The sequence below is a fragment of the Xenopus laevis genome, chromosome 7S (assembly GCF_017654675.1).
Source record: "Xenopus laevis strain J_2021 chromosome 7S, Xenopus_laevis_v10.1, whole genome shotgun sequence".
Taxonomy (NCBI): domain Eukaryota; kingdom Metazoa; phylum Chordata; class Amphibia; order Anura; family Pipidae; genus Xenopus; species Xenopus laevis.
In genome coordinates this window covers 73,848,428-73,867,179 of record NC_054384.1, presented here as the reverse complement: position 1 = coordinate 73,867,179, position 18,752 = coordinate 73,848,428, and the positions used below count along the sequence as shown (strand labels likewise).

Sequence of the window (18,752 nt, the reverse complement as noted above, 5' to 3'; positions counted from 1 at the left end):
AGTGGAGAGGGGGGGGGGGGCGCGGCGGGTGGGGGGGGGGGGGGGGGGGGGGGGGGGGGGGGGGGGGGGGAGTACGCAGTATAACCCCCCTATAGCCTTGTTGCTTTCCAGTCAAAGACATCTTATACTCTTTATCATTTTACAGTAGGAGAAGCTTATCCCTTATAATCAATGAGTGATAGTCCCCTATCATAACTTCCTGCAGCCCTGTGCCTGTTACATGGTCACAGAACCCCTTAGTGACTTTCTTACTATCCTTACAATTTACAGTGGGCACTTTACTTATACTTTATGAAATACATGTGTGGATCATTCCCTGTATAACTCAGCCTGCAGCCATGGACATGGACCCCTGCTGGCAAATCCTCTGCTCAACAATGTCCCCGCCCCTGGCAGTGCATACCTTCTTCAATACCGCGCATTTCTTCATGCTGCGGTTGGGAGGCGAGTCAAGCAAGGAGCTCGTGCCCAGCATGTGAGGGGTCCTGGGTTGGCGGGGCATGAGGGCTGTTTGGCCACCAGGCCCCAGTTAATATCGCATAATTCATTACAGTATGGGTACATTGCCTTGTGATTTTCTCAGGAGGTCCCTGTATAACTTCAGCCTACAGCCTTTATGATGGTCCACAGACCCACTTCAGTAATCTAGTTATTCCTTATAATTTAGTAGGAGGTACCAATATCCATTATAATACATAAGTGACAATTCTTTGTTCAAACTAGCTTGATTAACTGTTGTGCCTTTATCATGGTCCACAGAAAACCCGCGTCAGTGGACTTCTAATATTTTAGCATTCTGCCAGTGGGGGGTGCATTAAACCTTAATAATACCATGAGCAATTACCTCAGAGATCGCCTGTAGTAACTCTAGCCGAAGGGCCTTGTTGCCGTTTATATTGGTCACAGACCCCCTCTGTGAATGCTAATATCCTTATCATTTACACAGGGCTACCAGTTTCCCTTATAATTCAATTGACTGATGAACCCTGTATAACTGAACCTGCCAGCCCTGTTGCCTCTATATGTCATAGAAACACCTCAGTGAAATCATTAAAATTCCTTACAAGTAACGCAAGAGAAACATTTATCCCGTTATAATAAATGAAGTGATACGCCAAAGATCCGCTGCGTAGGAATTATCCTTTTAATATCCTCAATTTTATAGTGGTTGTATAATTATCCGCTTATATTTCCATGCAGCCTTGTGCCTTTATATAGTCACGGAACAGTAGTTCACAAGTAGAGGTTTCATTATCCCTTATAAAAAATGAGTGAACATCAAGAAGTCCTGTATAATCAAAACCATTGCAGCCTTGTGCTTTTATATGGTATCAGAACCACTCGTGACCTTCCTTTCCTTATATTTATTAGTCATGGGGTTACATTATCCCTTAATACATGAGACATGTTTAGAGGACCCTTGTATAACTCAGCCTACAGCCTTGGTGCCTTTTATATGGTCTTCATTAGGCCTCCATTATCACATATAATACATACAATGATAGTCCCCGTCTAAACACAGCCTGCAGCCATTCTGTCATTATGTGGTCTCATAATGCCTATTGTGACTTCTAATTGTCTTACAATTTACAGTTTAGGGGTACAGTATTCCTTACAGGAAACGATGAGTGATCGTTCCGACTGACTAAATCAGCCTGGCAGACCAATATGCCTTGTATATAAATAGAACAGCATAAGTATTCCCTTGGCTGCAAAGCACCAATTCAGCAGGAACCAGTCCCCAAGTTTTGCTCATAGCCTGTTACAGAGAATACCAATAAACTATCGGTGGAATAAGTGTTCCCCTGTACCTATGCTTTATTCAGTTTTAAGAACAGCCCCCTAAGTTTTGCTTGTACACCGGAGTTTCCACAAAACCTATTGGGAAGCATAGCGAATTACCTCTGTACTATAAGCCAAATGACTGCGAGGAACACTCCATAAGTTGTTTTTTCTTAGCCTGTATAGAGAGATCCCATAAAACTGAGGGCACATAAAGCTATTCCCCTGCTACTAAACACAATGGATCAAGCAGGGAACAGTCTCCCTAAGTTTGTCTTGCCTGTACAGAGAGTCCCGATAAAACTAATGGCAGATAGTATTTCCCATTATAATGAAGCACTATTTCAGCATGAACGGTCCTAATTGGGTCATAGCCTGTACAGAGAGATACCAGAAAAACGTAGAACGCATCGGATTCCCTACTAACTAAGAACAATTCAACCAGGAACAGCACCCTTAAGCTTGCTCCATAAACCTGTACAGGGAGACCATAAAACATGTGCAGCATTAGTATGCCCCTCACTAAGTTACAATTCCGCAGAAAACATCCCGATTAAATTTGCTCGATAGCCTGTACAAAAATTATACCATATAACTAAGGCAGCAAAGGTGGTCCCCTGGACTAAGGCACAATTCAGCAGGAACGCCCTTAAGTTTGATCAAAGGCCTGTCACAAAATAGACATACAACTAAGGCGCAAAGGGCATTCCTTGACTAAGCACAATTTAAGGAACTGTCCCTAAAGTTTATCGTAGCCTGTTCAGAGAGATTTTCCCATAAAAGTAGGCAGCATTGTTACTCCTCCTGTTACTAAGGCACAATTCAGCAGGAACGTCCCCCCAAATTTTTGTTCATAATCTGCTTCAGAAGATCCCATTAAAAGTAGGGCAGCATGGGTATTCCTCCGTCCTAAGCCAAATTCTAACAGGCAACATCGGCAAAGTTTGTATCATAGTCTGTACGAGAGAGTATCCATAAAACAAAGGTAGCATGAGGTTTTGCCCTGTATAAGCCCAATATCAGCAGGAACAGTCCCTAAGTTTGATCATAGCCTGCAAAGAGGAGAGATACTATAAAACTATGGCAGCATTGAATATTCCTCTTTACTAAACAAAATGAAGCTTGGAAAAGGTCCCTAAGTTTGTCTTCAGTAGGCCAGTACAGAGAGGATACATACAACATATGCGGAAGGCATAGGGCTTTCCCCTGTACATAAGCACAATTCAGCAGGAACTGCCGCCTATGTTTGTCATGCCGTGCTCAGAGAGATCCATAAAGACATATGCCAGGATAGGTTGTCGCAAGTAAGTAGTACATTAAGCAGGAACTGTCCTAGTTTTGCTCATAGGGCTTGTACGTAAGAGATCCCATAAACCAAATCTCTCCCTTTACTATACCTGCTATCTCATAGCCACAGTCCCTTCCCAGGACCTATTCTTTCCCCACTTTACTATAGGCACCACATCTACCTACGTATATCTGCGAATACAACAGTCACACATCCCTTCCCAAATGGTGTTGCCAAGGACCCCCCACTGCGAAACAGCGGTTTGATCCTGGCCCCTCCGCTGCCTTGAGGCGAGCCAGCAGTTGCTGCTGCCCCCCGCCTCCCCGGAGAAATCTCGCTCTTAAAAGTACCGAGGAGCACAGTTTTGCTGCCCCTTGGCACCTGTAGTGGCGGCGGCTGCGCCTGAGGGCAACAGCCTCAACTCGCGCTCATTGCGCGAAGCACCCCCTGACTGCAGATGCAAGCTGAGTAGAACATGTAGATGGCTTTTCAATCTGACACTATAGGGGCAGATTTATCAAGGTCAATTTCGAAGTGTGAAAATACTTCGTAAATTCGACCATCTAATTTAATACTTTCGGACTTTCGAATAATCGAAGTCGAAGTTTTTTGAGTCAATCTGGCCTTTATTTCCTGCCGGGTTCGAAAATAAATCGTGTCAGGCGACAGTAAATTTCGGAAATCCGATTTGCGAACGAGTTTCAGCGACGTCGATGGAATGGTGTTACATTCACAACATTGCACACCTGAAAAAAAGTGGTTTGGAAGGTTAATCAACCTTTTAAGTATATGACACCAGCTAAACAAAAACGGTTCACTGGTCCATATTCCATCACCCACTGACCCCAATACGAAACAACCACTGACTACTTACCTGGGATTGAGATAAGATTACAAAATGCTTTTGGGCTCCAGAATCTTCATTCGAGGCACCTGCTAGGCATGGAAAAAAAGACCAGATCCCCATGTTCCTAAAAAAAAAAAGAAAAGCGGTGAGTTGGGGACAAGTGGAGGTACCGACAGCTGAAACATTACATGACGTCTATATCAATAGGAAATACTGTGTGTAGACCACTAACCAGCTTTGAAACATATAGCACTTTAAATACACCGACACAAACTCTCTCTCTGACGTACAAGGTCTTGTTGGAACACAAACACCAAACTTACCGGACTATCCAAATAATCACAAAATGCTCAATAAGAGCAATAAATACCAAGAACAATGAGAACCACCATCTCTACCCACTATTTAAGATAAGGAAGGGACCCCCTACAAGCAAAGGACACCCAGTTCTACCAGACTGAGCAACAGCAGCAGCACTGATTGGAACCATGGCTGATGAATGAATGGACCCAACAGATATGGCAGCGCAGTAACTGCACTGACTCAATAGGCCACACATACAAAGCAATGCTCTGTGTACTTAATAGGCTGTGTATGTGCTGCAGCATCTAATTAGAAATAAATGCCATATAAACCTCACTCATCAAAAGGGAAACTTTCCCCTTTAAGAGCAGGGAACAGAGGTGACCTGGCAATGTACAGTTAGTTCAGTCCCGTTGGTTGGCCCTGTGGCGAGAGGTAAGACTACTATCCTCTGGGAGATTTTTTGCCAAAAAAATCTTATTTTAGTGGAAAAAGAGGAGGAATTTGGCCGATGTCCCCCACAGACCAGCAGGGTGTTGGCGCCTCTCTACTGATTTTAGTGAATTTGGATATTTTTCCCCTAAAATGTGCTTGGGAGATGCCTTAATCTTAGTGCTGGTTGGGAGACACAGACCAGGATTTGGCAGTCATGCAGGGCTGCCAGCAAATATTCACATTATCTTCTGAAGGTAACATTTGGGGACCCCGTACCACACCATAAGCTGCTTCATTTATGTTCCCACTACTGACAGGCTCCTTTAGAGATTTGTCCCTTTGCCCCCTGGGTATGTGCCCTGCTCTTATGTACCAACATTGTAGCTAAATACATGTTCCCTTGATCCAAGTCTGGAACTAGGGGTGGGAAGCAGAGGCGACGTGCCATGGGGGGGACAGGTATGGGAGGGTAATAGCAAGATAGGTGGGGGACATACATGCAGCGTCCCCAATAAGAAGAGCGGAGGAACTTTATAGCCTAGGGTTTGACAGTTGGTTTAGTCGCGTTGGTTGGCTCTTGTGTTGAATGTATATTCCCGGTCTGAGAGATCTTCTTGCCAAATACCTTACTATACGTAAAAAAAAAGAGGGGAAAAAGGTTGGATGATGGCCCCCCGCCCAGACTAGCAGATGTGGCTCTCTCCCTGATTTAGTGAATTAGGAGACATTATTCCCATAAATGTGCCTTTAATATTAGTGCTGGTTGGCAAGACACAGACCAGGATTTGGCAGTTCATTCAGCGGGCTGTAGACCCTGAGGCGCAATATCTGCATGGAACTGAACAAAGGCTTCAAGTTTAGGGGAAAAATACGATTCTCTGCCTTCCCCTGTATTTATATAGCAAATTATTAAGTGCTAAATTCATTAACTTGCCTTTATATTCTACTTTCTATACAGATTGCGTACAGTGCTTTTCCTTGAATTTTGGACCCGCGACTTCGGTGCTTCACACCTGCCTATTAACACCTGGGTTATTATTTTTTTTTTTTGGTTTCTCCATTGTTCAGTCAATTACATCTTTAGCTGAATAGTGTAAGAGAGAGCCAGGGGCTCCTTAGGGAGACCCCCCCTTGGGGTGCCCCGGCCCTTGTGCCGCCCCCTATTTTTTCCCCCCCACCGGAGAATCTTCTTTAAGAGGTAATCTTGCAAAATTCAACTGATTCAGCACATGATTTCTTCTTCAGCGAGTCTGTCGTAAATTCACTTGGGGGGTCGGCTTTGTGCATATGAGCCCATACGGCTACTGTATATGGTATTTATAAGAAGCCAATTCATCAGCAGCATTAATAATGGGCTTTTATCATTGACTGGAACAATGTTTCATACAAATGGGAGAATATAGATAAGGAAATAAATAAATGGGTGGTTCACCTTTAATGTATATTTTAGTATGTTACAGGATGGCTACTTCTAAGCAACTTTTTCACTGGTCTTCATTAAATGTTTTCGATAGTTTTCTGACTCTTTCCGGCTTTCAATGGGTCACTGACCCCATCAAAAAACAAATGGTCTGTAAGGCTACACGTTTATTGTTATTGCTACTTTTCTTCAAAGCACATGGTTGCTAGAGTCATTTGGACCATAGCACCACATGGCTGAAAATTGCAAACTGGAGAGCTGCTGAAGAAAAAGTTCAATAACTCAAAAGCCACAATTAATAAAAAAAAACCAAGTGCAAATTGTCTTAGAATATCACTATCTGCATCCTAACTAAAGTTCATTTAAAGGGGAACAACTCTTGACTTCATTTTGGCTGATTATGTCTATTTGTCCCTGTAGGTTTCAACGATGGACAAGGTGCAGAGAAAACATCACTTCTGGTAATGCCTCAGTGTAAAACAATCCTCTCTCATCTGAACTGGTGTTTCCCTTTCTCTCTTCTATATAAGCTCTCCTTAAGCCAGCTGTCTGTCTGCACTGATTCTTATATATATATATATATATATAAATGGGAGCTGCCAAACCTTTTGCCCTCTGTGCATGCAGAACTGACATCCAGGGAATCCAATCACTACGTTTATTTAATTTTCAGAATAAAATGCCCTTATTCCTGGCATGTTTGCCCCATAAAAACCCAAACCCTTTCTGTTTCTTTTCTCCTCAGAGCAGGCTGACTGTGAGCAGCATTTAGAGCCATTTAGTATTCTGTCCCTAATGCTCTTTCTTTTCACTTATAGACGCTGTACTCCGTCCTGAAGGACTTCAGGGGGGAACATACGGACTTTGAGGCCCTCGCCTCTTATTACGGTAAAATCCTATATTATTTATCAGTTCCTAAGGTTGTGCCATTCGTTTTATCATATGTGAATGCCTTTCCCCCTATAGCTCAGTATTTAACAGAAATGTGTTTTTCCTGCAGAACATCACTACCGGGTCGAATTCGGCGAGAACATCGTCCTGTAAGTAAGCCATAAATGGACTTGGGAATCATTTGCTATTGCCCCAGGGGTAACTGCAAGGGCAATAAGGCTGGAAAATGTTTAATAAACATTCAGTGATATCTTTCGTTTTCAGAAAGCACTTCCTTCTTACATGCGAAGTGGACCCGAGGATGAGGGCCAAGGAGAACATTATCCTGTACTGGAAAATGCTCAAACTCACTGGTATGTAATGCAGAATTGATGTTTTAGGTAAATAGGGAACAAATTATTTTAGATTGCCAGCTCTTATCTCACACTGCTTCTTTCTTTATGTTACAGGAAGTGATCAAGAGGGAATATGCCGCCCTCAGAAGTCTGCCAAGCTGCCTCCTGTAAGTGTCACTAGTATTATTATGGGAGAGGTTATTTTCACTGTGTGTCTCTATATAATGATCAAGAACATTATTATTCATTGTATCTGCCCTGGGGTCATCTAAAGTCATCCATCCAAGTGCCATTTTCACCAGCAACAAAAATGGGGTTATGCACAGACACTGCATAGAGTTTTATCACAAGCGACCACATGGCCACAATAATGGCATTGCTACAAAGAAGCGCTTAACATTGACTCTCTTCTTCCACAGGATCATCCAACTCGAGTCCAAAACCGGAGGCAGCAACTTGAGTATCTGCGGCTGGAGAATGTAAGTTCACCTGGGATCACTGTCCCTGATGCTTTTCTTGGGTTTTTTAAAAACTAGATACTGAACTTTGATTGGTCCATTGCAATCAGGACAACTGCACACGGGGTGATTTGGGGGTTTTTCTCCCTATGATGAGAAAAGGCTGAACAATATCACAATATCAGCGGCCGGCAGGGAATCGCACACCCTCACTGCCCTCAGCATATAAAGGTACTATTAGCAGCACATCTACAGGCTTAATCCTAACTGTCTCCTTTCTTTCCCCTTTGCTCCTATCCTTGTGCCTCCCATGCGCTCACAGACCATCAACCAACATCTTAACCAGCTGCACAACGAGTTTGTGAGAGAGCAGAAGCTACAGGAAGCTGCTGGGTATGTATTTTGCAATTAACACTTTCAATTACACTTACTGGCACATGGATACTGGTTCAAAAAATAGATGTTTTCTCGTACCTCCGGGTGCTTTTGGCCATACTGATAGCGCAGAGACTTGTTGAACTTTTTTAGGTCCCTACAAACATAGCATGTATTTCAGCATGTATCACTGGGTGAAGTCTAGCATGGAACTTACTCAGCTCAGTAACTGCCCAATGTGTTACAGTAGGGACAGGTGTGTAACAGGCATAATGTTATTTCTTAGGTACAAGGCTATCTGGCTATTTTAATCCTCCAGTGATCAGAATTGTAGTTGCAATACTTTGGAAACAAATTACAATAATGACCCATTTTTTTTTTACATTTTCTTCCCTTCAAACCTAGTAAGAAACAAAGTCCTGCAGCTGAAGAAGAGGAGGAGGATGGAGCCCCTGCAGCAGCAGCAGAAGAGGAAGCCCTTGCCTCAGAAGAGAATGAAGAGGAAGCAGAAGGAGCTCCAGCAGAAGACCATCAAGCCCCTGCAGTGGAGGAGAAGATGATGGAGGAGCAAGCTCCTGCAGAGGAAGACAAGGAAGAAGACGCTCCTGGAGCAGAAGAAGAGGAAGCTCCAACAAATGAAGAAGAAAAAGAAGAGGAAAGCGCTCCCGCTGAAGAACAGCAAGTTCCTGAAGAGGAGGAGAAAGAAGAGGGAGTGGAAGAAGGAGGTTCTGCAAAAGAACATCAAGCCCCTGCAGTGGAGGAGAAGAAGACGGAGGAGCAATCTCCTGCAGTGGAAGAAGAACAAGTAAGACCTCCTGAAGCAAATGAAGAGCCAACTCCTGCAGCGGAGGAGAAAGAAGAGGGATCGGATGGAAAAGAAGAAGCTTCTGAGGTGGAAGAGATCATCAAAGATCCTCCGGTGGTGGAGAGGCCAACCCTGCGAAAACAGCTTAGGAAGGCCATCATGAAGAGGCTCCGGAGAGTATGGGTAATGTATCAATTTACTGACATTTACCCATTATCTAGAGATGCCTCATGTTGTCCAATGCAGCTCCACTTTACTTCCTGCAGTTCTGAGCATTTTCAATCAGAACAATAAAAGGAAATCATACACCGTCTGATGAGCCCGCAGGCTGATTACTTTGAGGGCACCCCATAGACCGATGTTTGGCTGCCTTTAGGTTGTAAGAGGTTGCTGACAGAGATCGAAGTCTGCAGATAAAGTGTTGATTCTATAGCAGGCCAATAACAGGGGAGGTAGGTAATGCTTATAGGGCTGCTGGACATCTGGCTTAGATATCCACCTTTGGAAATGGGTTGCTACTGGGTAATAGACTGGCACCAGGTGATCAAAGCATATAAAAGAATAAATGGCGCAGGCTCAGACTGAGATTCATATTAGGCCAAGGCATTCCGTGTGTAGAGAGACCCAAACAGTCCCCACAGGCCCAATGAATAGTGCGTTCTTAAAGCACGACCGAGCCTTTAATATCATAAAGAACCAAGTATTTGTCTTTATTCTTATGTCAACACTTTCTAAATCTTTTCTTTTCAGCATTCCACTCAAAGACTCACCTGCTGCTGCCGACCCAACACCATGGCCTAAATCCTTCCGGTTCTACCTCTCCCAAGGGCGTCTACCTCAAATGTCTGTGTGTCTGTCTGTCTGTGTGTTTGTGGGTTATGTACAGAAGGGAGTGTGGGAGTTATATACAAGAGTGGGTGAGAGGTTATGTACAGGAGGGAGAGTGAGTGGTTATGTACAGGAGTGAGGTGAGGGATTATGTACAGGAGGGAGAGTGAGGGGTTATGTACAGAAGGGAGTGTGGGAGTTATATACAAGAGTGGGTGAGAGGTTATGTACAGGAGGGAGAGTGAGTGGTTATGTACAGGAGTGAGGTGAGGGATTATGTACAGGAGGGAGAGTGAGGGGTTATGCACAGGAGGAAGGGTGGGAGTTATGTACAGGAGTGAGGTAAGGGATTATGTACAGGAGGGAGAGTGAGGGGTTATGCACAGGAGGGAGAGTGAGGGGTTATGCACAGGAGGAAGGGTGGGAGTTATATACAGGAGGGAGTGTGGGAGTTATGTACAGGAGTGGGGTAAGGGATTATGTACAGGAGGGAGAGTGAGGGGTTATGTACAGGAGGAATGGTGGGAGTTATATACAGGAGGAAGGGTCGGAGTTATGTACAGGAGGGAGGGTGGGGGTAGGAGTAATGATGGGGGGATATCTACAGTAGGGAGGTTGAAGGGGGTGTGTATAGGTAAGGGTGTGTATAGGAGGGGGTGCTTAGCATGATCCAGGGTGTAAAACCGACTGCCGTTTCTAGGAGTCAGGAAGGCATTTTTACCTTCAGTGCAGATTGGCCCTCATAGTACTCTAGGGTTTTTCTCCTTCCTCTGGATCATTGGTCGTTAGCTATTAGTTTTAATAAATCCTGTGCTCCCCGCCAGGTTTCCCATTAAATATGTCTCAGCGTTTTTCTTTAATGCCTATGGTGAATATTGAGGGAAGGGGCTCCTGTGCCTCGTTCTACTAAGGACACATATTGATCTCCAATGATTGGAAGGAACTACAAAATTGCTTTACTCCATAGGCCACAATGTAAGCATTTCCATTCAAGTCCGTTGCCCCTTTCTTAACATTGGAATTCCATCCACTTCCCACCAGCCTATTTATACTATACCAGACATTTAGTATATGAAGGTGCTTGATATTGGGGAACGCCTATGCTGGATTTGTTTTTTGGTTACCACTCTCTCCAGGTTATGAGACATCCTTTTTGGGTGGGGGATTCCTGCTAAAGCGATGGAGGAGTATTATATTTCTTCTTGCCCCCACAATGACACCCTCCATTGTTTGCTATTCGAGCAAGAGCTTTGAGGGGTAATAAGGAAGGTGCAAGTTGGGCCAACCCTGCCACTGGACCCATGACCCCCCCCCACTCAGTACCAAGGTTCACATGGACATGAACCTGGAACAGTAACTTTTGGTCAAGGTAGATTCTTTAAACAGTTACCTAACTCAACCTAAATCAAATGTATTAGTGGAACTTTTCTGCATTTCTGATGTGTAAATATAAGGCAGTAGGTTAAATCCTTTGGTCAAAAACTAGCCGGTCCTAATAAAGGCAATGGCAAATGAGGAAATGTGTTGCCCACTGGAAATCTGTGCTACTGTCAGGAGAGAATATACTCATGAAATGACCTTCCCCTTCTTTAAATCTTAAATGTTAAAAAAACATTGGTGGCTTAGGGCCCTAAGAATTCAAAACATTGGTGGCCTGGGGTCATAAGAGTTAAAACATTGGTGACCTGGGGCCCTAAAAGGTAAAAACATTGGTGCCCTGGGGCCCTAAGAGTTAAAAACATTGGTGACCTGGGACATAAGAGTTAAAAACATTGGTTGCCTGGGGCCCTAAGAGTTAAAAACATTGGTGGCCTGGGTACCTAAGAGTTAAAAACTTTGATAGCCTGGGGCCATAAGAGTTAAAAACATTGGTGGCCTGGGGCCCTAAGAGTTAAAAACTTTGATAGCCTGGGGCCCTAAGAGGTAAAAACATTGGCGGCAAGGTGCCATAAGAGTTAAAAACATTGGTGGCAAGGGGTCCTAAGAGTTAAAAACATTGGTGGCAAGGAGCCTCAAGAGTTAAAAACATTGGTGGCAAAGGACCCTAAGAGTTAAAAACATTGGTGGCAAGGCGTCCTAAGAGTTAAAAACATTGGTGGCAAGGGGCCCTAAGAGTTAAAAACATTGGTGGCAAGGGGCCCTAAGAGTTAAAAACATTGGTGGCAAGGGGCCCTAAGAGTTACAAACATTGGTGGCCTGGGGCCCTAAGAGTTAAAAACATTGGTGGCCTGGGGCCCTAAGAGTTAAAAACATTGGTGGCAAGGGGCCCTAAGGATTAAAAACATTGGTGGTAAAGGGGCCCTAAGAGTTAAAAACATTGGTGGCAAGGGGCCCTAAGGATTAAAAACATTGGTGGAAAGTGGCCCCAAGAGTTAAAAACATTGGTGGCCTGGGGCCCTAAGAGTTAAAAACATTGGTGGTCTGGGGCCCTAAGAGTTAAAAACATTGGTGGCAAGGGGCCCTAAGAGTTAAAAACATTGGTGGCAAGGGGCCCTAAGAGGTAAAAACATTGGTGGCAAGGTGCCATAATAGTTAAAAACATTGGTGGCAAGGGGCCCTAAGAGTTAAAAACATTGGTGGCAAGGAGCCCCAAGAGTTAAAAATATTGGTGGCAAGGGGCCCTAAGAGTTAAAAACATTGGTGGCAGGGGGCCCTAAGAGTTAAAAACATTGGTGGCCTGGGGCCCTAAGAGTTAAAAACATTGGTGGCAAGGGGCCCTAAGGATTAAAAACATTGGTGGTAAAGGGGCCTAAGAGTTAAAAACATTGGTGGCAAGGGGCCCTAAGGATTAAAAACATTGGTGGCAAGCGGCCCTAAGAGTTAAAAACATTGGTGGCCTGGGGCCCTAAGAGTTAAAAACATTGGTGGTCTGGGGCCCTAAGAGTTAAAAACATTGGTGGCAAGGGGCCCTAAGAGTTAAAAACATTGGTGGCAAGGAGCCCCAAGAGTTAAAAATATTGGTGGCAAGGGGCCCGAAGAGTTAAAAACATTGGTGGCAGGGGGCCCTAAGAGTTAAAAACATTGGTGGCAAGGGGCCCTAAGAGTTAAAAACATTGGTGGCATGGGGCCCTAAGGATTAAAAACATTGGTGGTAAAGGGGCCCTAAGAGTTAAAAACATTGGTGGCAAGGGGCACAATGAGTTTACAAACATTGCTGGCAAGCGGCCCTAAGAGTTAAAAATATTGGTGGCCTGGGGCCCTTAAAATTAAAAACATTGGTGGCCTGGGGCATAAAGAGCTAAAAACAATTGTGGCAAGGGCCCTACTACTAATATCCTTATCATCTACAGTGGGGGTATATTATCCCTTATTATACATGAGTGATACTCAGAGTTCCCTGTATAACTGAACCTGCAGCCTTCTGTCTCTTTATGGTAACAAAACCCCTCAATGACTTCTAATATCCTTATCATCTACAGTGGGGATACATTATCCTTTATAATACGAGTAATAAGCAGAGTTCCCTGTATAAGTCAGTCTGCAGCCTTGTGCCTTTATATGGTCACAGAGCCCGTAAGTGACATCTAGCATCCTTAATCCATATCATTATCCCTTATAATCAATCAGTGATAGTCCCCTGTATAACTCAGCCTGCAACCTTGTGCCTTTATATGGTTATAGAACCCCAGTCCAGCCCCCAAGGCCCACCCCAGATCCACCCAAGCCTACACCACAGTAAAAACGCCACATAGATATCAGCGCTAAAACTAAACCCCTCCCACACAAAATTTATAAAAAGCCATTGGTGGGTAAAACAAAAACATTGTTGGCTACAGTCCCACTTAACAGTTTTTAAAAAATCATTGGAGGTCAGGCCCCCCCATAAGTTAATAAAAAAAAACATTGGTGGCCAGGGCCCCCCATAAAAGTTTAAAAAAAACAAAAAAAAAAACCCAACAACATTAGTGGTCAGGAACCCCTACAAGTTAAAAAAAAAAAATCATTGGTGACATGGCCCCCACTTAAAAGTTAAAAAGAAACATTGGTGGTCAGGGGCCCCATAGAATATTTAAAAAAAAACATTGGTGGCCAGGGGCCCCCATAGAATATTTAAAAAAAAACATTGGTGGCCAGGGGCCTATATAGTATTAACATAATACATTGTGGACAGGGATTTAATAAAATAAAAAAACAAAACACATTTATGTTTAGTGGAACTTACCTTAGATTCCTTTCCTTACTTTGGGTCCTTTCGAGGCTTCAGCACTTCAACTTCGGGTCTTTTCGCAGCTTTGAAGAGCCCCCCGCATAGTCTGTGATTTCAGGTACTGCAAAATCAACACATTTGCAGCATTCATTTGTGGGGCAAAGATAGAAAAAAATAATGTTCACCCCAGAAAACCATATAATTTTCAGAAAGTAGACATTCCCCTGAATCCAAATTGGGTATGCTTGTCTTTCTACTCCAAGCTGCAAACATTTCGTAAATTTGTGATTTTGGTGACTTTTACAAAAATCACCTCATAACTTCTAACTGGCAGCATCTTATCTACCACATACTATTGGTTACCAAGATAAAACACCCCAAATATGAAAGCCTGGGGTCCACTGAACAGTTTGATACCCAATGTACATAGGTTTATTGAAGTACATAGCATGTAAAGACACAAAATCTACCTTGTGCATACTTATTTGATGGCTTACACTTACACTCATTTATAAACACTGGCAGTTTTATGTGGAATAAAAGCTACAAACAATTAGGGTGACCCCTGCAAACCATATAATTTAGTAAACTACACATTACGATGACTCCAGAATGGGTGAATATGTATTTCTACTCCAAACTGGGAAACTGCAAAAAAGCAATATAAGAAAAAAACTGCAATAAAATGATAAAAAAATCAAATAGAATTAGGCAAATCAATAAAATAAAATAACTGATCCGATAGCGTGATCAGAATACTCAAGGCAAAAGTCACGATATGAAATCAACAGTTTAAGGGGGGAAAAAAGGGAAAATGATAAAAATGAAAAAAAGCCTTGCAGCCTGCAGCTTTGTGCTTTTATATGGTCACATACCCCTCCGTGACATCGATTATCCTAATCATTTACAGTAGGGGGTACATTATCCTGTAAAATACATGAGTGATTCTCAGAGTCCCCTGTATAACAGTCTTGTGCCTTTATAAGGTTAGAGAGCCCCTTAGTGACATCTAATATCCTTACAGTTTTTACATATCCTTACAGTACATTTACAGTGGGGCAATATTATCCCTTAAAATATATGAGATACAAAGAGTTGTCCATATATATCACATCCTGTAACGTATGTCTTTATAATCTACAGTCTGGTCCTTTCCCTATGGGACCAGACTGTAAATTATATCCCTATAAACGGCGCGTTCTGGCGTCAGAACGCGCCGTTTATAAGCTTAAAGTGACAGCACTTGCAGCTGCTGCTCTCTCCCTGCAGCGTTCTCTCCACTCGTAACCCCCTCCCACCTGTCTTCCACACATAACTCTCTTACTTTACAGGCGCGCTGCTTCTGTCTCTCTCAACTATCGTTGCTCTTACTTTACTTTCAGGTCTCTCTCTCTCTCCCAGCTCCTCCGTCTCCGGTTTCCTCTTTCACTCCGCCCACTCATAATGCCTCTCCTACGGAATGCATTTTAGGACATGCTGCGCACCCATTGCTACAGCACATTTAAAGCGATCTACGTTCTTTCAAAAGGTCAAATGTAGCTCCGCACCTAAGCAGCGTTACCCGGTATGTATTTCAGCAGAACACCCCAGGGAGCAGCAGGTGTACAGCAGCCAAACACTAGCGCCTGTACGGAACGCATTTTAGGACATGCTGCGCACAAATACCTTTGCTGCATGCGTTGTCCTATGCCTATAGCTCATTCTCCTCCTCACAGTCTCTTGCTCCCCCTCCCACCATGGCAAAATCTCTCTCTCCCTCTCATGTTCAGCTGCCCCTCCCATCCTCCGTGTCCACAGTCTCACTCGTGTTGCTTTTCCTCATGCTCCGTTTAAGGCAGAGCTGATCATCTCACCCAAGGCAGGTAAAACTAAAAAAAGCTAAACAAAATCAAATGGAATACAAATAAAAGGAACAAACAAGGGAGTACAGGCAAGCACAAAAAAAAAAACATTAAATAAGGTGAACACACACAGGGGAAACAAACAGGGTTAATAGACACAAAACACAGTGTAGCATTTATAGACCATACATGAAAGCCAGGATGTAAGACATGCAAAAACTGTAGATTATAATGCATAATGTACCCCCTACTTAAATTTATAAAGATATCAGAAGTCACCTCGGAGTTATGTGACCTGTATAAAAGCACTCGGCCTGCGGCCTCGTGCTTTTATATGGTCACATAACTCCTCGGTGACTTATAATATCTTTATAAACTACAGTAGGGGGTACATTATCCACTATATATGGCCAGAAAACCCCATAGTTAAATCTACTATCCTCATCGTTAACAGTAGTGGGTACCTTATCCCTTATACTGTATATGGCATACGATAAGTGATTATGGCTTAAAAGAGGGGTTACATTATCGCCTATACTACAAAAGTGATACTCAAAGTCCCCTGTATAACACAGCCCGCAGCCATGAGCCTATATATGGTCATAGACCCCCTGACCTCTAATATCCTTATCATTTACAGTAGGGGGTATAATCCCTTACAAAAAGTGAGTGATACCCAGAGTTCCCTGAATAACTAAGCCTTCAAATTGTGCCTTTATATAGTCACAGAACCTTACAATTTACAGTGGGGTACAATATCCCTTAACACACATGACTGATAGTTAAAGTCCACTATATAAATTGGTCCCCAGCCTTGTGTATTTTATGGTCACAGAATTCATTATAAAATGCTTATCATTTAAAGTAGGAAGTAAGGTATCACTTATAATCAATGAGTGATAGTATTCTTCATATATCAGTCTGTAGCCTTGTGCCTTTACATGGTCACAAACCGTCAGTGACTTCTAATATCCTTTAATGTATGATAGGGGGAACATTACCCCTTATAATATGTGAATGATACACAGTGTTCCCTTGCGGTGGGCATTTTCCCTTATAATATAGCATTGATACTCAAGTGTCCTCTGTATAACTCAGCCTGCAGCATTGTGCCTTTATATGGTTACAGAACCCCACAGTCCTTATAATTTAAAGTAGGGGGGGGGATATGATCACTTATAAAACATGAGTGACACACAGTGGTCCTAGAATAACTCTGTAACCCTGTGCATTTATCATTTCAGAGAACCCCTCAGTGACTTCAAATATCCTTATAATGTACAGTGGGGGTAGAATATCCTTTATAATTCATGAGTGATAATTCCTTAATTCAGCCTACAGCCTTGTGTCTTTATTTGGTCTCTTAACTCCTGAGTAACTTCTAATATCCCTACAATTTACATTTAAGAGTTCCCCATATAAATCACAGCCTGCAACTTATGTCTTTATATGGCCACAGAACCCCACAGTGACATCTACTATCCTTATCAGTAGGAGGTACCTTATCCCTTTTATGTAAGTGACACTCAGTATAACTCAACTTGCAGCCGGTCTCCTTTAAATGGTCACAGATCCCCTTAGTGAATTCTAATATCCTTATTTACAGTAGAGGGGAAATTATCCCAAACATTAAGTGACACCAAGAGTTCCCTGTATAACTAAAACTTCAACTTGTGGCTTTTTTATAGTCAGAGACCCCTCAGTGACTTATAATATCCTTATAATTCACAGTGGGGGTACAATATCCTTTATAATTAGGGATGCACCGAATCCACTATTTGGGATTCGGCCGAATCCCCGAATGCTTTGTGAAAGATTCAGCCGAATACCAATCCGAACCCTAATTTGCATATGTAAATTAGGGATAGGAAAGGAAAAAGTGTTAAAAATTCTTCTTTTGTGATGTAAAGTCATGTGATTTTCCCTACCCGCCCCTAATTTACATATGTAAATTAGGATTCAGTTCGGCCAGGCACAAGGATTCGGCCGAATCCTGCTGAAAAAGGCTGAATCCTAACCGAATCCCGAACCAAATCCTAGATTCGGTGCATCCCTATTTATAATACATGAATAGTAGTTTTCTGTATAACTCAGTCACAGAACCCTTCAGTGACTTCTAATATCCTTAGCATTTACAGTAGGTGGTACATTACCTCTAATAATACATGAGTGATACTCAGAGTTTACTGTATAACTCAGCCTTGTGCCTTTACATAGTTACAGAACCACTCAGTGGGGCTCATTTATCAACACTGGGCAAATTTGCCCATGGGCAGTTACCTATAGCAATCAATCAGTGATTAGCTTTTTGAAGCCTGCTGCAAGTAGAACAATAAATGCAGCAATTTGATTGGTTGCCATGGGTTACTGTCCATGGGCAAATTTGCCCAGTGTTGATAAATGAGCCCCAGTGACTTTTAATAGCCTTATGATTTAAAGAAGGGGTTACATTATCTCTAATAATACATGAGTGATACTTAACCTGCAGCCTTGTCCCATGAGGCCCTAATTCATATATAATTTCAATAAATATTGTCAGTGTTGGACTGGCCCACCGGAATACCAGGAAAACTGCCGATGACCCCGGGTGTCAGTGGGCCCTCCTGCTTCTAAACATGTGGCCTATTTCATGGTCATTATCAATTTCTATGAGAACAAAGAAGCGAAATAGACGGATTAATAGATTATAGTATGTAAAGAAAAAAGACTAGGAGAATAGAGGTTGAGTGAGGAGAGGAAAAATAATATTACTGAGAGTGGCCCCTGGTCTAAGGTTTTTGGGTGGCTCCTGGTGTCCCAGTCAGACACTGTGTGGGGGCCCCTGAGGTATCAGTCCCAGTGGGCCCAGGACCCCTAGTCCAACACTGAATATTGGTAAAACAAGCAGTGGCTTAACTAGATGTACTGGCCCCAAACAAATTAACCCTAGGGCCCCCAACATATACAGGTTGTCCAGTTTTATCCATATATGTTGTGCACATGAATTAGGGCCTTACG

General features: G+C 43.0%; 1 long non-coding RNA gene across 1 annotated transcript; it reads left to right on the top strand.

Moving 5' to 3' along the window:
* The first annotated feature begins 6,840 nt into the window (after positions 1–6,840).
* LOC121396479 lies at positions 6,841–7,311 on the top strand. Its single transcript, XR_005963061.1, has 3 exons — positions 6,841–6,963; positions 7,076–7,115; positions 7,231–7,311. It is a non-coding gene; the product is annotated as an uncharacterized LOC121396479 (long non-coding RNA).
* The last annotated feature ends 11,441 nt before the right edge of the window (positions 7,312–18,752 follow it).